The 25454-nt window shown below is 38.5% G+C and overlaps 2 long non-coding RNA genes across 2 annotated transcripts; one reads left to right on the top strand and one right to left on the bottom strand.

Moving 5' to 3' along the window:
- The first annotated feature begins 4497 nt into the window (after positions 1-4497).
- LOC107312025 lies at positions 4498-13023 on the top strand. The gene is made up of 3 exons (XR_001554355.2): positions 4498-5722; positions 10862-11039; positions 12866-13023. It is a non-coding gene; the product is annotated as an uncharacterized LOC107312025 (long non-coding RNA).
- Positions 13024-14193: 1170 nt separating this feature from the next.
- LOC116653207 lies at positions 14194-25214 on the bottom strand. Its single transcript, XR_004306707.1, has 3 exons — positions 22570-25214; positions 15240-15321; positions 14194-14276 (listed from the first exon to the last, which is right to left on the bottom strand). It is a non-coding gene; the product is annotated as an uncharacterized LOC116653207 (long non-coding RNA).
- Between the last annotated feature and the right edge of the window lie 240 nt (positions 25215-25454).

Genomic DNA, 25454 nt, shown 5'->3' on the forward strand with positions numbered 1-25454 from the left:
ACCATGAAGGGATCTAGGAATCCTGAAAATAAGACAGCACTTGCTGATTTTTCAGCTATTTTTGAACTCCCTTCCTTATCACCACTTTAAAGGCCAATTTGTTAACTTGTGAAAGAGTATTTGCAAAGGTCTCATATCTACACCCTATATGAGAAAACAGTTAGTGATTTGCGTGACTGATTCAGATGTTGCTGCCATCTGCAATAATCTAAATTCTATGTCTCATTTGAGAAGATACATAAGGAAAGAGTCATAAATATGTGACTAACCACATGAGAAATCAAATACCTAAAGAACAGTACTTTCTGTACAGTCTTGAACTCCACACTAAGAATACACATAGTTTTAGTAATAAGAGATTAGTATGAGCATTTGCAGAAATCGGGCTTATTGAAACTTGCCTGAGAGAAAACTGCAAATAAATTGAATATCTGGACAAAATATAAAAACATTTTTTCTACACTCTTTTCTTCAGGCATTACCAATGATGAGAAATTAAGCCGGAAAGTAATTTAATTAGAATTGGAACCAGAATACACTTATTCCAGGAAAACCAAAATATTTTTGAGTCGTCAACATGTGCAACAGGAATTCTCCTTCCAAGAAACAAGATCTGTATTTAAATAAAGGAGAAATTTTCACAACAAATATTCATAAGCAAAATAAAGCAATAATTTGTTGTTCCATAACAAATGATAGTCTGACCAAATAAAGAATTATGCTCAGATCTGTTGGAGTTAGTAATTTCATAGAATCATAGAATCACAGAGTTGGAAAGGATCTACAAGATCATCTAGTCCAATGGTCCTCCCATTAACGTTGCTACCACAAGCCACTAAACCATATCTCATAGCTCCTCATCCAGACACCTCTTGAACACTGCCAGGGATGGCGACTCCACCACCACCTCCCTGGGCAGGTTCAGTTTTGATCTCTGAAATGGACGAAAGTTTTTAGTGAAGAAAGTATCTGCATTTGCTCAAGAAACAAAGAAAACCAAAGCAGAAATAACCATGAGTACAGTCGATATTGATATTTAATTTTCTTGTTCACAAAGACCGTCTGGAAAAGCCTCATCCACGAAAAAAGATAAAAGTTCTTCTGTCTTATTTAATATAAGCAGCCTACCTATCTCTTCACCCAAACTGTTAGTGAAAACATAGATGAGACTAGAGTGAAGGTAAATCCTCATAGCTTACATAAACATACACCTCCCTTTTGTCAAGAACCTACTAAAAAGTATTTTTGTTCATGTTTAATCTGAACTATGATTCTGTAGCTGTAAATATTGTGCTAAACATAGCAAAAAGACTTAGTACAACTAAAGTATAAAATATTCACAGCTCCCCTTGTGTCCACAAAGGCCATTTCACCAATATTAAGAGAATTATTTGGATTTGCCAAGAACAAGGTACGTAAGAAGAGAGTTAGTGACAACACATCCCATCATAATTTTTCTCTTAGTTATGAATAGATTTTGCTGAAATATTTGTTCCAGGGTTTTTTTTGTTTGGTTTTTTTTTTGTTGTTGTTTTTGGTTTTTGTTTTTGTTTTTGTTTTTTTGAGTATTACGTTACCCAGACAGTATGGAGCTCCCTTACTCCTTGTTCTTGTTGTCCCTAGGGAAACAAAAACAAAAGCAAACAGCAATGTTGTCAGTTTATGGCACTCCATCCATCCTTTGAGGTGACTACTACTGGCTCTGAGATCTTTTTTTCCTGTTGTAGAATGAAGTTCATCAAGAAGAGCAAAAATATTTTATTAATCCAAGTCTATTACTTAATTCTAGTTGAGGCAGAGGTTTTATTTCTGGCATTAACTGTTTTTATTTCTGCTTCTAGATGAATTCTGCTGAAGGTTGAAAGGTAACAGACAGCCTTCCTCCATAGTTAATAAAAATACTAAACTTTCTACAAAATTTGTATCTTCTATATAAAGTTGCGGGGCCGAACATTTCCTGAAGTTCAATTAGAAATTCAGTTTACCAAAATTCAATATCACTCAAAGTTGCAAATAGTTCAGGCATGCAATGGAATGCATAATTGTCTATTGTATTTCCTTTAAATGCTGGTTAACCTCACACTGCTTCTATATTAGCATAAAAGCAAAGACACACAGAATGAGAGTAGCCACAAAATATCAATATAAATTGATTGAAATATTTTGCTGAGAACACAACTCACATGTTAAAATGAACGGTTCAGTTGTGATATAGAATGTGAAAATTAAAGGTTAATTCAATAATGGTCATAAACTTTCATCTTCTTAAATTGTTATTAAATATACTGTCATTAAATATTCTGTAAATAATTAATTATATCCAGAAATGAAAATACTGCTATGTAGATATCATTTCAATGGCAATAAACATATGAACATATGTTTCCCATAACAAAGCTTCCTTAAGCTTCCCCATAAGCTTATGGAAGTGTGGGATAGATGAGTGGACTGTTAGGTGGACTGAGAACTGGATGACTGTCAGAGCTCAGGAAGTTGTGGCCAGTGGCGCAGAATCTGGCTGAAGGTCTGTAGGTAGCAGTGTTCCCTAGGGATCAGTACTGGGTGCAGTCTTATTCAACATCTTCATCAATGACCTGGACAAAAGGATAGAGTACATCCTCAGCAAGTTTGCTGATGACACGAAGCTGGAAGAGTGGATAGCACATCAGAAGGCAATGCTGCTACACAGCAGACAGAAACCTGGACAGACTAGAGAAATGGGCAGAGAGGAATCTGATGAGGCTCAGCAAGGGCAAGTGCAGAGTCCTATACCTGGGGTGGAATAATCGCTTTCATTGGTACAGGTTAGGGGCTGAGCTGCTGGGAAGGAGTTCTCCAAAGATGGACCTGGGTGTCCTGATGAACAACAGGCAGGCCATGAGGCAGTAGTGTGTCCCAGTGCCAAGAAGGCCACTGGTATCCTGGGGTGCCTTAAAAAGAGCATAGACAGTAGGAGTACTGCGTCCAGTTCTGGGCTCCCAGTTCAAGAAAGACAGGAAGCTCTTAGAAATAATCCAGCAGAGGGCAACAAAGATGATAAGGGTCCTGGGACATCCTCCTTTGTTAGGAAAGGCTGAGGGATCTTGGAGTGTTCATCCTGGAGAAGACTGACAGGAGGATTTCATTAATGCTTATAAATAACCAAAGGGTACCAAGTGATGCACAAGAACAGAACAGCGAGCAACAGGTACAAACTAGAACATGGGAAATTCCATACAAACATGAGGAAAAACTTATTTACTTTGAGGGTTACAAAGCACTAGAACAGGCTGCACAGATAAGTGAGTCTCCTTCTCTGGAGATATTCAAAACCCACCTGGATACTTTCTTGTGTGACCTACTGTAGGGAATCTGCTTTAGCAGGTTGTAGGACTAGATGACCCCCAGAGGTCCCTTCCAACTCCTGTGATTCAGTGATGTATTTTTCTTGCCATATTTACACTAGAAAAAGAGAGCTTTAACACCTATTGGTGAATAGAAATATTAAACCTGAGGGGAAAAGCCAGACCTAGTTAAAACAAGCTTTTTCATCTGGCAACTTCTAGAAGGCAATTTGCACTTGATCTAACTTACATATTAATACAGTAGATGATTAGCTCAAAGAGTAATTGCTTTTTAAAGTCATATTTTTGAAAGAGCTAACACTCCCAGAAGTAAATTAAAATGAGGTTTTAGAAGTGTATAAAATGAAAATGCTGTCATCTTTAGTAGTTTATATATGACCATGATACCTTTCTTCTCTGCTTTCTATCAGAGCCTTTGCTTGTAGGTCCAGAGGAAAACTTCATTGCTAGGACCTCATTTTAGTTTTAAGTCACACATTTAAGCATGTGACCAATTCTTATTTAAATGGTAAGAGTTAAGTGGTGTAGTTCTGGATAAGTCTGTGTTTACCTCATTTCTGAGTCCTTCTCAGCCTTCAATGATAAAATGATACTAATTTTTTCATATTTAACAAAATCTGAACAAAGCAGGCCATAGTTGTATAAATGCCCCATCTTTTCCTGTAAAGATTTGGTGTGATTGGAGTTAGTAGTGGGTAAAAATGTCATAAAACAGCAGAGAAAGAGAGGCTCACACTGCTCTCGAGTGGGGCAGCAAAGAGGTGCCATGCAAAATGGTGCCAAATGGATTCTGTTGCAGCTCTGCATTGTGTGACGGCTGCAGGGCTGTGCAGGCCTTCACTGAGGCACCTGCAGATCCTCAACCATCAGGATTGGAACTGCTGTCCCCAGAAAACAAATAAAAACACTGCAGGGCAACATTAGATTAGTCCTTTGCTTAACACATCAAGAGGCAGAAACAATTAGGCATGGCAAAGAACAGCATTTTCAGGAGAGCTGCAGTAGGAGATTTTGACAATCAAGGTTAGCAAACTAAACTTTAAAGGACACTTCACATTCATCAAAGCTGGAAGGCTGAGGCTGCTCCACTTTTGACTCAGAGCTCACACTGACTGCAGTGAACTCAGAACTGGAGGTGAAGGCCCCAGCTGAAGAGAGCACTTAGCCACATTCCTAAGTGTTTTGTTGACAAGGGCTAGGCTGAAGGATGTGCTTAATGTGCAGGTGACAGTGCTCGTAGAAAATGAATTGAAAATGCATATCCCAAAAGGATTGCAGAGCAGTTTCACATTTGCTCTCTGACTGTCATTCTGTTGGCAGAACCTTCCCGTACATAACTTGCAGCAACATGACTCAGACAAAGGTGCATCATTTCAATAAATACAGAAAGCTACTTGTCATTTGCTATTCCTGCCACCCCAGTAGGAATTCAGTGGAATTCCATGGCAGGAATTGCATGGCAATATGAAAAACTCATGCATACACACCTGTGAGCTAGAACAGAGCAAGGGCAGGACACTAACACTTGTCATCGCTTTATAAATTGATTTTAATAATGAGGAACAAGTATTTAGGTTCTGTTGAACAAGAGAACTAGAAGGAATACTGATGTTATAACAAATGGCTTAGAAGCACAAAAGCACAGCAGCCACCCAAGTGGCCATTTGGTCTTAGTGCAAAAGTCAAGGCATCATAAATTATTTCTGGTTGGAAAGGGCCCCCAGTGGCACTGAATATAGCCCCCAGCTGAGAGCAGGGCTAAATTCAGTCTTATATCAGGCTGTTCAGGGCCTTGCCAAGTTATGAAAATTTCTGGAGAGTGTACAGTGCTACTGCACAACATGTTCCACTGCTTAACCAACCTCTCTGTGCTGCTTTCCCTTATATCTTGTCCATCTTTAATTCTTTCCTATTGGAATTTGGCTGTCTATAGTTCTTTCCAGTGAACCTCAGACAGAATCATCCATATAGGACAGCCTTACCTGTATGTCCTGTGGTCTGGTCCTGAACATCTAGGCTGCTCTTCAGAATGCCAGTCTTCTTGCATTTGGGGCCCAAACTAGACACAGTACTCCAGATGTGGCCTCTCCAGGACCAAAGAGTCATAATCATTTATCTCCTCCTTGTGGAAGACATATTCTTACTAACACAGTCCGGTATGTGGTTAGCTTTCATTTCTACAAGGACACACAATCAATACATGCTCATCTTCTCCACCAGGATCCCCAGGTCATTTTCTCCAGAGCCACACTCCTGCAAGTTAGTCTCCAGACATCATCTGATTGTGACAGTAAAAAGTGGCTCTGTGATGGCTGTTCCATCAGAACACACAGATGTATCCTGATTGCTCCTCTTCTCCTAAAAGACGTGGTGTAACTGTAAGAGCTGTTGCTACACTCATTTCAGCTGTCTTGACTATGCTGAACTTTCATAATTATTGTCAAGATCTGGTACAAAAGTTTACAAATTCTGTCTATTACTACAAGAATTGTCTGGAATGTCAAATGCTGAACTGACAATTATTTCATGCATTTACAGCAAGCTCAACTCATTATTATTATTCATATTTCCTGCAGAAATATGAATCTCAATCATTGGTGTATTTTTCTTTCACATGCCATAAATATCAAATTTAGGAAAGTTATTTTATAGGAGCAGAACACAAATGACAACAAGGTTTGTTCTAAAGACATAGAGCAGACACACAAGCTGGAAACTGATCAAAAAAGGTTGTGGGAAAGTGATGTAACAACATACTAAGACTTTGTATTGGAAAAGAAACATAGTAGTGAAAAATGAACAAAGAGAAAAATGTACAAGGTCAAGTATCAGTAAGGAGTTACCAACTTAGAATCAAGTGATCTGCTTCTGTCTACTCAGAACTGAGTTCGTAATTGGGAAAGTTGTCCTAACCCATAATTTATGCCTTTCTCTTTTAAGAAGATATTTAATCTCTGTAACATAATATTTACAAAATTATTCCACTAGGTGCACAGTAATGCTGAAGAACATAGCGAGCAAAGTGAAGAAAAAAAAAACCACCTTATTTTCTCAAGTAACACTGAATCTTTGCCCAATCTGCCAGGCAATCAGTTTTCTGGGGAAATGACTCCAGCATGAACTACAGTTGTAAATTTGTCTGAGCTACATGCATGTAGTCACTGCATCTAATTTTCACTTTTGCAACAGTTTGGGTTTTTTTCCTATTAAAACAAACATACAAATAAGAAATGCATATGTGGACTAATTTAACATTCTTTTAGGTGAAAACTTAAGACCTAATAAGAAAAACATCAATTTTCATTTTTGCACACAACGAGAGATCAATTTCTTTAGGGAAACGTGAAAGGACTATGGAGGACACCTTTTAACCAAGGGGAAATTCTCCTCTCTGAGATGGGTTTACAAATTACAGTGCAGTCTTGCAGGTCAGGAAAAGGCCTTCCCATTCATTTGTGCAACACAAGGCTTCTGATAGCACAGATAGGCTTCCTGAGGACAAACTTAGAGAAAGCCTGCCTCAGTACATCAACCTGATGCACAAAGCGACACAGCCTCTGCTCAGGTATGGGGCTGTAAGCTCACACTTTTCTGTTCTGATCCTTACTCAGTAACACAAGCTTGTTCATTTGCCTGCCTTAGTCACCCAGGTTTCCGTCTCCTTTGAAGCTGAATAAAGCCCTCACAGTCTAAATAGATAAGTTCTTTAAACCATTTCCCAAAACAGTGGAGGAATTCAGCTTTTGTAAAAATAATAACTCCTAAGTTAGAGAAGAAAATTAGCTTGATGGGGCATAAACTTGACCTACTGGTCAAACTAGAGAGTAGGAAGAAAATGCACAGGCAGTGGAAGCAGGGACTGGTAAACTGGGAGGAGTACCGGAATGTTGCTGGGCTGCGTAGGGATGGAGTCAGGAAGGCCAAGGCCCAATTGGAACTAGTTTTGGTAAGGGGTACAGAAAAGGATAAGGATAGGTTGTATACTAGGGCTGTTCGATCTGGAGAAGAAAAGAGGTCAAGGAGAACTTACAGTGGCCTTTCAATATCTAAAGAGTGGCAATAAGAAGGAATGGGACAGACTCTTTAGCAGGGTCTGTTGAGTGAGGACAAAGATAAACGGTTTCAGACTAAAAGAGAGAAAGATTTAGATTGGATATAAGGAAAAACTTTTTTTTACATTAAGGCAGTGAGGCAGTGGAACAAGTTGTCCAGAGAAGTGTTGAATGCTCAGTTCTTGGAGACATTCAAGGTCAGGGTGGACAGGGCTCTGAGCAACCTGATCTATCTACAGATGTCCCTATTCATTCCAGGGGAGTTAAACTAGATGACCTTTAAGGGTCCCTTCCAATTCAAATGATTCTATGATTCTGTGATCATGGGTATTGAATGATTAAGTCATAGAGCAGACAGCCTCAAACACCTTGTTCAGCTCAGCACTTTGAGGTCACATGCAAAAGGGCATTCATTATTTTTTCCTTCTTATGGTTGGCCACAGAATAACCGAAATTGCTTTATAACACAGACCCTAAATATCTTCAGAAATTGATTAACTGCTTTAATACTGTATCAGATATTAATTTATTTGAGGGTTATCCACAGCTTTATATCTTTCAAATCAATAGAGATTCTCTTTTAAATAACCTTTAGGGAGGTAAAGCAAGCAGTGCAGCACTTCTCTGGACAGTGTTTACAAAGCTGACAGAAAACAGTTTTATCCTTTAGTAACCTAGCAGAATTTGAAGAGGCTTTCAGGATATGCAGAGATGAGCTTTGTAAACCAGAAGACAGCACTGAGTATCTAAGGGCATTTTGTTATGAGACACACAGCAACACCTAGCACCGCTGCAGTGGCTTCAAGAAAGGACACAGAAAGTGAACTTCAGAAGAACAGACACAGAGATCTGGGTAGAGAGATGGAGAATTGAGTCACCTCTGAATGGAGAACTGAGGGCCCAGAAAATTTTTGCAAGGAAATGGAAAGGAGGAGGGAGTTTGCAAGGGTCTGTCCCAGTCCTGTGCCTTTTGCAGTGCTCACACAGGACATGAAATTGTTGCTCAGGTAATAAAATGGTCTTGCAGTATCAGTCAACTAATACTGAAATACCACACTTACTTCCTGAGAAGAATAGCCTACCTGGAGCTGTTTAAAAAAAAAAAATAAATTATCATGGATAAATTAAGTCAGATCAATTATTATACAAGCATTACATAACATGTGCAATGGACTGTTCCACATCTTCCTGGATTTGTGCTGTGCTGTCACGCTGTTAACTGCTGCATAGTTGTACAAGAGAACTGCAGACAAGCATTTGTTGTAACATATTAATATGTAAGAGAGCTTTTTTTCTTTTCCTCTTCACCCTTTTCCACTTAAATAAGTTCTTGGCTTCTCATTCACCACTCCAAATTGCCATGAGTCCTACATGAAATCTAAGAATCACAGGTTGGAGCTGGAAAAATGAGCAGAGTTTTCCCTATGAACTACTTTTTTAAATGAAAATGAAAAAAGGGGGAAAAAAAATCACCAATTTCATGAATTTCTCTGCCAAAGAAAACACATTGCAAAGCCTGAAGTGTGCTTTATTGTGAGACATAAGACCAAGATGGGATAGTTATGGAAGGCAGTGAAAAATACAAAGGAATCATGTGATTCTTCCATCCATGGCAGCCACACAAGAGGTAGTGGTTTAAAGTGCAATAACAATTGGAGTTCAGTATTAGGATGAACTTTAAATTGCTAAGGAGAGTGAAACGTTAGAGCATATACTGAGGGAAGTCAGCACAGACCCCTTTTAAGAGCAGGAATAAGAAAGGGAATCCTCAGGGCAGTGGAATAGGCTGCCCATCCCCAGTCCAATTCCACCCCACATCTTTTTTGATTCCAGAGTTACTCAAGCTATCTGAAAGGGCAAATTTATTTTTAAGAAATGTGCAGAAATGGAAACTATCATCTAAAACAGAATACAAAAGAAAAACCCTCCAACAAAGTAAAATATTCTGAGAGTCTCAGTCAAGTGACTGAATCAGGAATTCAGTGAAATTAAGCACAGCTATTAAGAAAAAGGAATGTTTATATAATTACCTAAACAATTGCCTGGTTTGAGGGAGTACTGCTTCAAGAGCCAGTATGTCTGAAAGCAGACAAGAAACACATTTGTCATAACTGTAATCTCATCCACTGTGTTTGTGGGCAGTAGTAAGAACCTTAATGAAGGATCCCAAATCTTCTATTTTTATTCCTAAGGATGTCTCATATACATTCTGCTTTCAACACTTCAAAACCCAGCTATAATTAATTTACACAGGAAGCTCCAGTATTTGAATGAGCATGAGAGAATGAGTGGTCTGGGTAAGTGAGAGAATGGACAAAAATTATACGAATGATAGACTGTGGAAATTCCTGGGCATGGTCCTGGATGACCTGCACTCAGGATACTGACTTGAGCAGGGGCTGAGCACATAAACGAGTCACAGGATGTGCAGGGAATGTCTCTCTAAAAACTTCTTTTTTTATCCTGTGGTAATGTAATAGTCAAGTCACACAGGTGGAAGCCAGTGAATTATTTGCCTTATTTCCAATCACTAACAACTTCAATAGAATATTTTGCTATCATTAAAATAATATTTGCTAATAGCTAATGCCCAGATCTTATTTTGTTTTCAGAGCACAGGCAATACTGTGTACTTCAGCTCCTCAGCACAACAGAGCAGTCAGTCTGACACTTCACCATCAGCTCCCCATGAGATAATAAGTACACTCAGAATATCAATACTTCAGTGCAAACATTCACTACTAATTAGAAGGATAAATAGTGTCAAGCTCAAAAGCATCAGATAGGAGATGGGATGATGTGGGCCCCCCTTTCTTCATTAGCAACCGCTTTGGTAACGTGGACTCTTTATGCACTATAGCTGTATAAGCAGGGTTTAAAGCATGACAGAAGCTACAGGAAGGATATAGCTTGTTGAAGGCTATAGCTTGTTTCCTCAAAATAGCTGTTCCTCTAATAGCTGTAAAGGGAAGGTGAACAACACTCTGCCAGTAGGAATGCCAGCACTTTTGTTTATTAAATGAAAGCAGTTTTAGATCTCTAATGGTATTTGTTAGAATACTGTTTATTAGATTCCTCATGCTGCTTAAATATTCCAGGCTTTGGTCACAATATACTGGAAAAGAATTTCTTAAACACTGAACCATCCCCTGCATTTTTGAGAAGAACTAAATTAGAGCTGTACTTACTTCCTCTGAATATATCTGTAGCTTAAGCTCCAGCTCTCAAAGTCTGCAGAGTAGAGTAGAAGCAGTCTGCATATGATCTGCCCAGGAATTTCTTGTGAGTATGCCGTTTTCTTTCTGTTGATCAGATATGATTTACTTGAAACAAAAGACCTTCTTGCAATGAAAATTTACATAATGAAAGCATTAGACAACCTTGAGCTGAACACTTCCCCTTCCCATACCACTTAGTTATATTCTTCTGGCATGGAGGTATTAACAGATGTGCTCAATTTTGCAGCACCATGTGATGGCAATACTTCAAGGCAAGAACAGAGGACAACATGCCTGGAAATGAGATGGCAGCTGTGACTGCCAAGGAAAATGGATACACAGGCTTCCACTGGCATAAAGCAGCACCTTGCATTGACTTTGGACTGCTGGCTGGTTGTGAAGGAAGCAGTTGCACAAGTTCTCAGGTATCAGAACAGATATTGATTATATTATCTATACTAATGACTACTATTTGCTGATTTTTTTTTTTCTAGATAAAAACAAACAAACTGTAAGAGTTTAGGTTCATCTGAGTCACTTTTTATAGTCACATTATGTGTAGTCCCCACAGTCTACAAGATATTTCCCTCTCATATATTAAGCTCTATTTATTAAGTCTAAGAAACTGGTAAACTATTCAGGAATCTGTTTATACACACAATAGCAGTAGATGTGGACACAGGAGCCAGAGAAATAACCTACTGAATTAGTGTGCCAGAGGCTGAGAAGGTTGAGGTTGGTCAGCCTAGAGAAGAGAAAGCACCATGAAGACCTCATTACAGCTTCCAGTTCTAAAAAGGGGTCTACGGGAAAGATGGAAAGGGGGTGCCATCTGGGAGTGTAGTTCTAGGACAAGAGGTAATGGTTTTAAGACAAAGAGGGTTGGTTTATATTTAATATTAGGAAGAAAATATTCAATATTAGGGTGGTGACACATTAGAACATGGAATTATCCCAGAGAATTTGTGGATGCCCCATCTATGGAGACGTTCAAGGATAGGTCAGATGGAGCTCTGTGCTCCATCTGTGATCTAGGGGAAGTTGTCTCTGTCCATGACTGGGAGGTTGGAACTAGATGGTCTTTAAGGTCCCTTCCAACCCAAACCATTATGTGACTCTATGATGCTAAAACAGAAAAAGGAAAGGTTCTGTTTAGGACTTAACAAAAATTACAGCAGCTGTAACAATAGAAGGACAGTGGACTTCAAACTGACATAAATATACAGGAGGCACTAAATCAAGTACCAGTCAGTCCTTGGAACTGGTTGATATTCATTCCAGAGCTCTGGAGGGTTTCATATGCGCAACTGCAGGGCCATTGTTTGTTACCTGTTATGCAAACAATCACGATACCAAAGGAGGGGTGATATAACATTGTGGTGAGGACTCTGCAGGGAAGACTGGACATCACAAACAGATGAGTCTTTCAGCTCCAGCGAGGTGATAGAGTCTGTAACAAAGAGCATGAAGCACGTGGAGCTGGGAGTCTGCTGGGAAGGAGTCAGCATGGTGTCAGTATCTGCTTCACTAACAAGCTGGTGCTTGAGTAGGGTTTCAATGAGTGCACAGATAAAGGCGATCCAGCAGAGAAAATATATTTGGATTATCCAAAACTCTCTGACAATGTTCTTAATGAAAAGTTATTATAGCAGCTAGCATGACAGAAGATAAAGTCTTTTTATGGATTTTATCTTCCTACTGTTATAGCAACCAACTTTCCTATAAGCCCCTGAAAGGCAATCCCCTCTAATTTGCTGCTCACTGCAACAAGGTACACATAACTACTCACCACTGGACCACCTAGAAAACAGCCTAAATTAAAAAGTATCTCTTCTGCTAGCTAAGCCAAGGATCTGAAAATAAAGAAACATCATTTGGAACCTCCACTCTGAATTTCTGGAAAATCTAAATACTCTCCTGGATGCCTGTAATAGGCCATGCTTTCAAATTTCCATTTCTGTAAACAGTGAGGCTACAAAAGAATCCAACAACCAGTTGGAAAAAATAAAGCATCACTCTTTATGGTAAATCAAAATTTTCTCAGTAAACACTGACAGTAAACAGTCTATCTACCCAGTTCCCTGTCCATCTGTTAACGTGTTCTATATTATAATGTTTTCTATAAAACCTTTTCTCAAAATTTATCTCCCTGCTTTTTCCTTCACTTTTCCATCTGTCTTATATTTTCTCATAAATATTCCTTTCATTCCTATTCCTCTATCATTCCCCTTTGTCTGTCTCCCTCCCTTAGGGCAGAGAAAGAACTGCAGCTATGGTGTCCACAAACAAGCAAGAATACCAAGAGCCAGCACAAGGGCTGAACCTTCGTGCTAATATTGAAGGCTAGAAAGATGCAAAGATGACCAAAGGGCTGAAGCACCTCTCCTCTGAGGAAAGGTTGAGGGATGATGAGGTGAGCATGTTTAGCTTGGAGAAGAGAAGGCTCCAGGGAGACCTTATTGCAGCCTTCCAGTACTTGAAATAACCTTACAAGCAGGAGAGAGACTGATAGGCTGACTTTTTACATAGTCTGATAGTGACAGGACAAGGAAAGATTTTAAAACTAAAAGAGGAGAGACTCAGGCTAAATATTAGGAAGAAAACTTTTACTCAGAGAGTAGGGAGGATGTCCAGAGAGGTTGTGGATGCCCCAGCTCTGGAGGCATTCAGGTGCAGGAACAAGACAATCTTCAGGGTCCACTCCAACCTAAGCCATTCTGTGATTCTGTAATATTCCATTATTATCTTGTTGCTGTATGACAGATGGCAGCAGAGAGGCAGTGAGACAAAATAGGGTATGACATGGAAGTACATACGAAACTAAAATATGTCATTGAATTCCTCCATGTGGGAAAAATGTCACACACTGACATTTGTTGATGCTTGCTGAATGTTTATGGAGACCGAACAGAAGACGTGAGCCCAGTGAAGCAGTAGGAAGTGTGTTTCAGCAATGGCAACAGTGGGTCAACAGTGGATCACCTCCTCTGGTGCAGATTTTTAAGAGCATGGCATGCAGACTCTTGTTCATGGCTGGCAAAAACCTGCATGGTTATAGTCACCACCATTATTGAAAAATAGTGTTTTGCAGAAGAGAATTTGCTCTATCAATTAGTGCTATTGTGTTCTTTGTATCTGTTGTATTCTCCATGGAAATAAATAGGAAGCACTTATTGGAGAGACACCTACATACTGATAGAATCTTGATGCAAACTTTCAACCAAAGTGCCTGTTCATTAATTATAAGGCCATGCTGTGCCATGTCAAAAACCTACTGACAGTGATGGGGAAATCTGTGTTCCCATCCACAGAGGCATAAATCGTGCACCAAAGTAAGCAAACACCTCAGTCAGAATCCATTTTACCTGAACATTTAAATTAGCAGTTATATAAGACTATGCCAGTATTTCCATCCCTTGTAGTCAATGGAAATAAATAACAAATTAGGATATCTGTAAGAACACTACACAAGTTGTCTGCTAAAGCTGCTTTGTTGCCCCCATCATAAAACCCAGGCTGACCACAAAACTAAGTTTTATTGCCTTGATTTTGCTCCAACGAATTCCATCCACAAAGGAGAAAACAACCACTGAACAGTGCACTCTGAGTACAGATGCCTTGTCTATGTGTTGCATGCTTCAGACTGTTCCTTATCTTTGTATCTGCAGTAGGAAGGAGGCACCATTATCTATGTGGCTAGGATCTTGGAGGACATTTGAGGCTGCAAAGGAAACAAAGATTATTTCAGACAGGAAGGGCTATTCTGGAGCTAGCAGCACTCAATGATAGGTCATTTTTGGGAGGCAAATAATATATCTTCACTCTTGTACATAGGTAGACATATTCCCCTGCCTACAGCCTGCTTGTCATACAAGTCTGTTAAACAAGAGACAAGAAAAAATCTTCCCTGAAGACAATGAATTTGTGTTGTAAGACAAGAAATCTCACTTATAGAGATGCAGTGACTCAGGATACTGCCTTTATGAGATGGAGCAGGGACAGCAGCTGACAAGCCCAATAGGCCTACCCTGGGCATTGCTCAAGCCAAGGGTAGCACAACCACATACGTATGAAGCTGCAGCAGGAACGTGGAGGGAGCATCTGTCATAGCTACAAATCCTGATAGGGGACAGGCTGTTTACCAAGAGGGCACTTTTCAAACTTGGTCATTTCTTCTCATTATTTTCAAAAAGGCCTGAGCAAAACAATAAGCCATGGGCTTGAGCTGCCTTTTCTCAGGCTACTGACTCTAATTGGTGAGGGATGACATTTAGGAGCAATCTCTCCTGTTCACCACAGAGCATTAGAGGGTCAAAATATTCTTCAAGTGTGTCTTGGTTGGCAACTGTCCACAGGGAAACACAGGATGATCTCTTTCACTGTAATTTAAACCCTGGTTAACACTGATGATTTTGTGTCTTCAACTACATGTCCAGAACCCACCAAATGCTAAGCTGTATATTACCTCCAAGATAAACATACAAGTGACAAACTAAGCTTGATTCCTCTTGGTACAGGGACAATTTTGAAAACACTATACGATAGTTCTCTCTAATGGGACAGCAGCCTCAGTAGCCATTATTACAGTGCCTGTAATTTGCATGTATGCTTAAAATGTACAGCACCTCATTTCCCTGAGCTCTGCAGTTTCCTCCTGCCTGGTCTCACTCTCAGCTCACTCTGGCTGCTATTTCCCTGTGCAGAAGACTGACAAGAAGCAACAAGATTAGTGCTGTTTGATTAGGCTGGAACAACAGAAACAAAGGACCATTTAACTCATCGGTGGACTGTAATTTAGAAACAAAATCAGTGACAAGGTTCATACAAAAAAAAAAAATAACAGTTCTCAGTGGACAGAGCTAACACATTCTTTTCATACACTTTTGCTATTAAGCATATTATTTTATTAGAAAATTACCACATAAAAGCACAGCTTTCAGACTGAGTGAACCACATACAAATTAAATAAAATAGCACGGGAAAAAGATTTCACACTTCTGTCCAAATTATTATTTCTTTTTTTCTATGGTATCTAAGGTACAAAATGTGTTAGGAGAGGAAATATCAACTCTTCTGAAAGCCCCAGAATAAACCCTAATTTTACATTGTTTTACAAGAATAGATCCTGCTAATAAATACTGAATTTGAGCATGTGACACTTCTGTGTCTGGATAAGACCAGCAAGATATTTTCAGTGCTTACTTTAAGGTAAATATATTAACTGGTATTCAGAATAGATGTCCTACAGCTTGAGATTAAATTTATATCAGAAGCTACAAGCGTTGATCCTTTAATTCTGTTTTGCAGAAATTGCATTAATTATTTCCTAATCTCTTGCTTCCTCTTGAAACTATCAAGCTTTACCAGACTGTGGGCAAGTTCAGTGCAGCCAACACAAAACTGTTTGCTATACACACCATGCACTCAGATCAGAAGCCAAAGTCTGAAACAAAACTGGAAATTATTGTAAGTAATAAGAATACCTGTTACAGTCCCACTCCAACATAAAAATTACTTCGTCTCTGCAGCAGTAGCTCTGCTACAAGATCAGTCAGTTCTAGAGCCCAACACAATCTAAAGAAGCTTCACAAAATATCAGGCAGCTTCCCTCCAGCCAAGAAGCACACCCCATTCTGTTTGCAGAATTTAACATGGGGCATATCTGCAAAGGGACATTCAGGCAGCTGCAGCTTAGTGGTTCAAGCACAATGGAGCACTGTGGTTTCGGCCATTGCACAGAACAAACTGGGGCTGTTAGGCCTGTCTGTTACATGCGGTGAAACAGGCACATTTTCAATGCAATTGTGAGCAAGCACTTATTAGCTTCTCTTTAAAATAGCAAGAAATTGTAAGTTCTTAAATGTAGTAGCTCTAAGTAGTTGTGGTCAGGTAGGAAGTCATTCAAACCAATAAGATCCAATTATTTCCTGAAATACGTTAAATTCTTTTTTTATCCCAGGAATTTTATTCAAATTGATTTAGCTAGCCATTATATACACAAGGAAACACTTGTTTATGGCAAACAAAGATAACAGGATACAATTTTTATACAATAATGCTAAGTGAAAGGACTTAGGTATGTTTTCCAAACTCAAATAGCAACTGAAAAAGTTACATTGACCTCATGAGAGGTTTTTTTTCAATGTAATATTTCAGTACACAGCATTTTTTTCCCATGGAGTTCAGCATAGATGATTAGTAGGGACAGGCTAGAAAAAAAGTTATCTGCTGCTCTTTCCCCAATAGGATGAAACAGCACCTGAGGAGGACAACCATAACCAGTAAACTTTATTAAAACAACACAGGACAAAATATTAAGAGAATGAAACTAAGAAGCCTGGTTTATTAAAAAATAAAATTGGACTAACAGTACAGGGATTCAATTAAATCATTTGGATTTTCTCTGTAAGAAGAGTGGAATGAGATGTTGTAAATTCATGACTATATTAGAAAACAAGAAAGAAAAAAAAATAGAAGAAAAAAAAACTCAGGGAGTTTCCATGAAGCTACTTATAAACTTGATAATGTAGGTGCAGACTGTGGTCTTGCAGTTCATGATTGTATATAGCTTGTGATCCCACAATCCTTTTTAGTTGTACTTTAATTCACCACTGCTTTGTAGAGAATGAGTAACTGACAAGGATCAATAAAGTAATAAATAGCCTTAAAAAAGCTTTCAAAAAGAGTGAGAGAGAGTATGAGGGAAGGAAGGAGAAACCTCACAGTAACAGTTCTTCAAATGGCTGTCTCTGTACTAGACTGTCTCTGGACATTCTCTGTGATGTGTAAGAACAGTAATCTTTACGTCTTCCTAATTACTGCTTTATTCCTCTTCATCTCAGTACACAAAATAATTGCGTAAGCCTTGTGTTTTTTCCTAATCCTTTATAGTTGGTTTTGATCCACAGAATTCTTTATAGCCCAAAAAAGCTTTAGTAGACCTGACAATACCAGCATAAGCAGGAATGGAGTAAATCTGCCTCTATACAACAGTCACCTTCTTCACTACACACAATCAGATCTATCAGTACTTTGTGCCACGGTGCCTTTGTTGAATGTGGATGACAAACACATCCAAATGAGGTATTTCAATATTATATCGATAGCCTCACTTAAAAGAATACTGAATTGTCTCCTTACCTTGTACAAGCCCAGGTACCATCTGGCCCACGGATGACAAGCACTAGAATAAGGTCTACTGATCTCTACAATAATGTAAGCAAACAGGACATGCATGCATATAAACTGCACACAACTTTCTAATGTACAATTTCAATAAGCCTCAGTTTTTTCTTACTGTCTCGCTTCAGTTGAAAACTGATGATGAGAAAGCATTTCTAATACTTCTGTGTGTATTTATGACAAAGGCTGACATTCAATATTAGAAAACAAACAACAGCAACAACAAAACCCCATTTTGTGTTGCTATTTATTTTATTCTCTTTCCCCTCTTGATAGCATATGTTATGAGGAAAATGAAATTCAGGGTATAAAGCAACCTACAGCTTTGCTGCCAAGAAGTTCTCACTTCTAACTCTGTCTCCTTTTTATTAAATATTCTTTCATTCCTCCTTTTGAAGATAATTAACTGCTGCTTTTAGTTCAGCTTCATTACAATGTGTTACCCAAAAATGCTGATCCATATGTTATAGATTAATCTGTCAGAAACAGGTACAGGTGATGTTTGATTATTTTAATCAAGGAGGTGCCAACATCATTACAAAACTCAAAGATTTATGTCCCCAAAACCTGAAGCATTTGCATTTTTAATTAGCACTATGTAACATTCATTCTGATTTCATCAAGAATGTTCATCTTTTTGCTAGTGTCCATTATATAAATACTGACTCGTCAGTTGGCTCATCTGATTGTTTAGAGAAATGATCTTGTACAAGGCATATAATAATTTTCTTCTATCAATGCATATCAGCTGAAGTAATTAACTAATGACTCATTAATTACCTTGTTATCAGCTATTCATATTTTCTATTTTGACTTAAATTTTCAATACAGTACACTTTTTTCTTTATAGAAGCAGCAAACATCTCCAGATTTCAGTTTCAAAAATTGTTTGCTACAAAACCTACAGGCGTTTTGCCTATGCATAAAATCCAGTGGAACCTTTTCTTCATGCACACACACAAAATAAGGCTATAAAAACATTGCCTACCCACAACACTCACAGTACTCTTCTCAAAGTCACATAGACTTCCTTCCTGAAAGTTTTCCATACTATTGCCTTGTCTTCTGCTTGTGCCTAAAGCACTTCTGAGCCTTGCAGACAGTATCCCCAGCAGAGGGCTGCAGATAGTGCTGCAGCCAGAAAAAAGTAACAGCTTGGCTACCACTGTATGAGCGGGGCTGCCAGGCTTACACTCATCTTCTCTTACACACCCGACTCACATTTCATTCTGCAAAGCAGCAGAGAAACACTGCAAGTTAAAACAATGAAAGTGGCTAAGGTTCTCTTCTGAAGGGTTACAACCAGGAACAGGGGTGTATAAGAACATAGAAACTTTCTTAAGAATATTCAGCTTTTGGGGTTCACATTAGAAGTAGGCGACACTTCCAAATAGCCCTCCTTCAAAAGAAGAGTGAGCCCTACCCCATTGCTTATGAAAAATCATAGTCACATTCTTTGTGGAGATGTCTACACACACAGCAACCAAATTCTTGAGTAGGGCCTGCACAGAGGTGCTGGGAAGAATCCTGCTGAAATTTCAAGGTAGGATTTCAACATACAGACCTCTTCTCCTCTGCAGCACCAGTATTATGTAACACCTTGCTAAGTGCTTTAGCTGCTTGGATATCACCCTGACAGGCCAGATAGTCCTGAATGGTTATTATGACTGTATAACTAACTGTTCTTTGGATTCCTTTGTCAAGAACAAAATCCAAGCAACAGTATTATAGTATCTCAATACAGTATATCAGTATTTAAGTCCTCTGCTAGTCTGTTCCTAATTTAAAGATGCCTGGCTTAAAGAAAGCTGATTTTACATATAGTATAGTGCTACTGGCTTCCAGATAGAGCAGATGTTCCATTTTACTCCAGTCATCTTCAAATTTCTCCTAAATTGCTGTTTAGTCTCTGGATCCTTTGGTCATTTCATTTCAGATGTTGGCAACTGAAAAAACAGCTGTGATAGCACTGTGCCTTTTTCACTTATCACCTACTCCAGACAGGTGGAGAAAACACTCTCTTTAACATGCAAAACAAAAGATAAAACAAATTACTAGCACTGCTGAGGCTGCAAAAACCTCTTAGCAATTAGCACATTGCAGAGTGGTGGTAAGAGGGATTGGACAAATTAAACATCCAAGGGGAAAATCTGGCTTTGCATTTAGTCCCAGTTATTCTGCATGAAACTCAATGAGAAGAAAAGGCAACCCTCAAAAGCAATATTCAGTTGAGACAGAATTTCTCCAGCATAGCGAAAGGTTTTTTGGTGTCCTACAAGTCGTGGAGCAGAGTGGCCATCACACACCTTCAGGGCCCCCACTCAGCTCTTTAAAAAACTGAATGCAAGCATTCAAGCTGAGGGTCCCAGAGTGATTAAGAAGCCAGGAGGCCCAGGCTCACAGATTATCTATACTGTTTGCCTTTTCAGTTAGTTTCATACAGCTGTGCTCTCTTCTAACTCCTGCTGACTTTATACCACACCTGTTTAAATTTAACAAATCTTTTCCCCTTGCTGTTCAAATGAGATAAAGCTATTTAAATCTAGACTCAGAGTACATAGACTGCCTATTTTGAATGCCTAAAGCTTACAGAAACAAGCGTTTATTCATTTTATCTTGTATGCAATACTCTTGTTCCTCCTTACTGAATTTTGATCTCTGTGTATCAGCTGGAGATGCACAAAAGGCCAGACAGACTTAAAATTTTCTTCTGAGCACCTTGATAAAACTCTGAATCTCAGGCACTGACTTTGTTCATAGAGCTCAATTACCAGGAAAAGCTTAACAGGCTTTCATAGCTAACAAATGCTTTTCTGTCATATCATTTTTACTGTAATGAAACCTATCCCTAGCCCCAAAACCTTAATACAATTAATCCTTGCCTTCCCAGTGTATGTCTTAAATACTTTCAGGCTTTCAGCCTTTCTCAATTTGGCGGTTGCTGATCTTCTCTTAAAACCTTCCCAGTAAGTACACTGCATGTCGAGTAGGATGTACTTGCTAATATAGAAGCTGCACCTTATCAATCACTTTCCACAGCCTTTGTGGTATTTGTGAATCGAATTAAAACTTCTCCTCCTTCTCTTAAGAATCTCCAGCAGACTCTATGGTCTCTTTTGTGTACCTTCTTCTCTGCTCATTCAGCACCTCTGATCTTGCCCTCACCCCATCTGCACTATTTGCACTGCACTATATATCCTGAAGACTTCCTCCCTATCTGAGCCTCTGGCTTAAATTAAGCATTTGCTTTACACCTCAGCCTTTGACAATGAAACCCATTTTACTTTTCGTTTCTTTCTCATCATGCAACTCCCTCTTACTGCCTTCTTTCTGAAAGTTTCAAAAGCTGATAAATATCACCCTGCTATTCTGCTCCTTGTCATGCCCATATACGGACAGAACTTTCTTGCTGGTGTAAGACGTAAACCTAATGTATGTTTCTGTATGCATACAACACAAGGGCATGATATAAAATATGCTCAAAACAGAATGAGATATACTGTTTTCTTGCTGCTCAGATAATTTCATCATATTTTCTTTTCTCATTAGCTAGGCTGAGAAATGTAACACGGGATAGTAAATCCTCCTGCTATGGCTACCAGAACAATGCATATAAATCATCGTGCTACAACAAATGACATTCACATAGTAAACCTGTACCAGTTTTATACACTTCTGCAGGAAAAAAAAAAAAAAAGCTACTGTGTTTCTAGAGCAGATAAAATGTGTTTCTCTGCAGCAACCCTTCAATTTCACAGAAATGCAAGCACTGTTTACCTTATGAAACTTTCATGATATGTTACATGGTGTGCCCAGAATTATTTTAAAATAGACTAAAGAGCCAACATAGAAGTCCTTTGAGTTTCCTCCCATCTTAATCAATTCCTCTTTTTTACTGAGAATTCTAGCAAGAGCATGGGATATGCAATAAATGTAAAGTGGGTCTTTAATAGCACTGTGATTTTTCAACTTAAAAATCCAACAAATAACATAATTAGGTGAGGTCTACTGCATGTATTTTACTGTAACTCGCACACATGCTTCATTATCAAGTCTCAGAGTTTTTATTACCACATAGGGCAGTATTTCTGCCATTAAGCAATGGCTTTTTTATGATTTAGAATACAAAATATGCATCATTTATTTATTGAATTCTGCATAGATGCAGTTACAATAAAATATTATCTCAGGAAACTGAGTTGTAAAATAATCCTGTTGGGAAAAGTATTTGTATAGCTGGAATAACACAAGTGTATAGTTGTAATTACAGAGTAAATGGATAGCCAGATGGTATCTAAGAAAAGACTCGCCACAGCTGAGGCTTTCAGTTGAGACGGCAGCTTGCCACAAATACTCCACTATGGAGCAATCTCCAGAAAGAGATGCTACCTTAGTGGTGGTCAGCCCTTAAATGGGATCTTGGAGAGGTGGAGGCAAGCTCCACCCCTTCCAGGAGCACAGCTGAATTACCTTCAACTGTGCTCCCACAGCTGACTCATCATTTGCCTCAGATGGTTTATCAGAGGTTCAGGCTATGATCAACAGTTTGTCTTACAGTTTACCACTTTTAAAATTTACGTTTTAAAAGAACAAATATGATTTCGTAGCCTCATATATTTAGTTTTAAAAGATTTTATATCCTGTGGGAAAGGAAAATTCTATTATTATTATTATTATTATTGTTGTTGTTGTTGTTGTTGTTGTTGTTATTGAATAGTTTTCTCTTATTTTCTTTTAAGGGGAAAAAAAATAGAAATGGTGAGACATAATCACCATTAATTACAGATTTCATTTCTCTGGTGTCGATTCACAGTTGTATTATATACATGGACAAAATGCCCCAACTCGGAGAAACAATGGGCTCATTTACGTCACTTACAGTTGAACAACCTTCTGCAGAAACTCACTCTGATGGTTTTGATGCAGCTCCTGGTGCTTGTCAAAGTCTGGAAAGGGAGTTTGACATCAGATAAGAGCCTGCTGCCTCCTCATTTTCAGTAAAGGCTATGACCACCTTCATTTTTGGGTTCCTTCAAGTCTCCTGCAGTACTACCTTCTTCACTACCTCCAAATCCATCCCATCTCTTGAATTCTGAAGCACAACCTCCATAGAGCTACTGAAGGCAACAGTTACTGGCAGTCTGCTGAAGATTATTGAAGTAAGGATTCAATAATTATGAAATTTTAAAGACTTCTACTATAAATGTTGAAACACAGATACAATGCTTATCGCTAAACATTTGTAAGATTGATCATATTTTGATCACATTTTGTCTTAGCTCTTTTATATTATTTTACATCAGAAAGGCAAACAGACGTAATTTCAGTGACAAGGCAGAAAGGTTAAATTAAATTAAATTAATAAATGAGTTTCCCTGTTAAAAATCCTACTCATAATTTAATGGGAGTAATGAATTACAGGGATTATTTTTCAACGACAGCTCACTGCTGAAATTTAACAGAGAGATGTAGGAGTGTTGCTGAGATTCTACATTGCATGGAGAGAGTTTTTTTTCAAACTTCCCTTCTGCTCCCATGGTATTCAAACTACTTACTCAACAGAAAAACAGTTTTCCAGCGGACAAACTGTACTAAGTGCAAACATTATAATTGTGCAGATTGTATTGACATTCATTTATGAAGCTATAAAACTTATTAAGTTACTTCTCAGATTTGAGTCTGTCAAATTCTGAACTCCTGGGTTACTGCAATTTCAATATATCAGTCAGCAAAGATAGGTGGCTCTTGCAGGATACATGAATAAAAGCTTTATCAATATTTTTGTTTTGCAGTGTTTTCTAACGTTCACATTTTCACCACGTATAGTTTATGTGTTCTGTGCTTTCGTCTCTTATTTCAATGCATTCTCCAAAAGAACAGTTTCCTTGTAAACTCTAACACCAATTTGGCAATTGTTTTAAAGCTCTTAATGCACAATTTTGTACAGAAAAATTAAAAAAGACTATTTGTTCCATTGCAGAACATTTTAACCGCAGCAAGTAAATTGGTTAAGCTTCTGTGATTGCTGCCATTAAACTTGTTCCTATCAAAGTCCGATATATAAAAGATGTCAGTCTTGCTCCAGTGATCACGACACATCCCTGGTGGCACATGCTGAAAATATTCAAAACCAAAAATTATCCAAACCTTCTGAAGATTATTATTGTCCCTAGGTTTATAGCATAAAGGATTAAGAAGTAAGATGATGCTGATAAGGATATTTTGTAAGGCTAGGAAGAAGGATCTTCCTGAGAAAAAAAGTTTTCTTACTTTAGACTGATTTTTCTGAATATATTACCAAGAAAAAATGCCTACTGTTTAATCAGTGAGGGGTCTATTCACCAGTAACAGTAGAAGACTGAGAATTTAAAAGTAATTATGTGGATTGATTACAACTGCTCTGCTAATAATCTTTAAAATTTACACTTATACCTTATTTTAAAATTCAGGTGTTAATTTGGGGATCTGCAGTAAAAAAATATAATTATTTTTGTGAGTTTATATCACATGAACTGCATGCTGCAGTCAGCACACCTGGGATGCCATCCAGAGAGATCTAAAACAGCTCAAGCAGTTGGCCCAGGAGAATCTCATGAGATTCAGGAAACCAAGTGTGAGGTCATGCATTTGGGTTGCAGCAACCCCCACTATCAATACAAGCTGAGAGATGAATGGATTGAGCACAGCCCTGCCAATAAGGACTTAGTACTGGTGGATGGATGGTAAAGAGAGCATGAGCAAGCAGTGTGCCCTCATAGACCGGAAAGACAATTGTATCCTTGGCTATATCTAAAGAATTGTGGAGACCCGAAAACTAAAGGAGGAGATACTTAGATTGGATATAAGGAAGCTTATTACAATAAGCATGTTGAGGTACTGGAACTGTCTGCCCAGAGAGGTGGTGGATGTCCCATCCCTGGAGACACTCAAGGTCAGGCTGGATGGGGCTCTGAGCAACCTCATCTAGCTATAAGTGTCCCTGTTCATTGGAGGGGAATTAGACTATATGGGCTTTAAGTGTTGCAATTCAAAGGACTCTATTATTCTATAGCAATTATTCCAAATCCAAACTAGTAGGAACAATTGCATGCAATACAAATACAGTGGAAACCATAGAATGTATTGCCAAGCTTGAAACCAGTGCTATATGTTTATCTACAAATTATTCCAAATTCACAGTGTTTCCAAAGAACACTTAATTACTGCTTCAAGTATATAGTTACTCTTATACAATACTCTGTACTAGAATACTCTTTTCTTTCCAAGGGCATGATTTCTGGTCTCAGCCTACTGAAGGTCTTTTGCTTTCAGTCACATATGGTCTTTATGTTTTTCATGTTTTGTATTTTAATAGATCGTTCATTTGGGTTTTAGTTTTGTTTGTTTGTTTTAAAGCAAACACATCTACATTTTTTTCTTGCAACTGACCCTAGAAGAGCTTTAATGCTTCACTCACTCAGTACACATGCTACACTGACTGCTCAAGAGAGGGCTGCCACTTCCTCATGTCAATGACCAGAGCTCTGCTTAAAATACATCACCGGATGATGTTAAGAGATGAGATTTCTACTTTTTTTATTTCACACATGCACGCTCTTCTATCACAGACTAACAACACATCAAATAAAATACCTAAAGGAAGTCCTGGTAGTTTAAAT

The sequence above is a fragment of the Coturnix japonica genome, chromosome 3 (assembly GCF_001577835.2).
Source record: "Coturnix japonica isolate 7356 chromosome 3, Coturnix japonica 2.1, whole genome shotgun sequence".
Classification (NCBI taxonomy): Eukaryota; Metazoa; Chordata; class Aves; order Galliformes; family Phasianidae; genus Coturnix; species Coturnix japonica.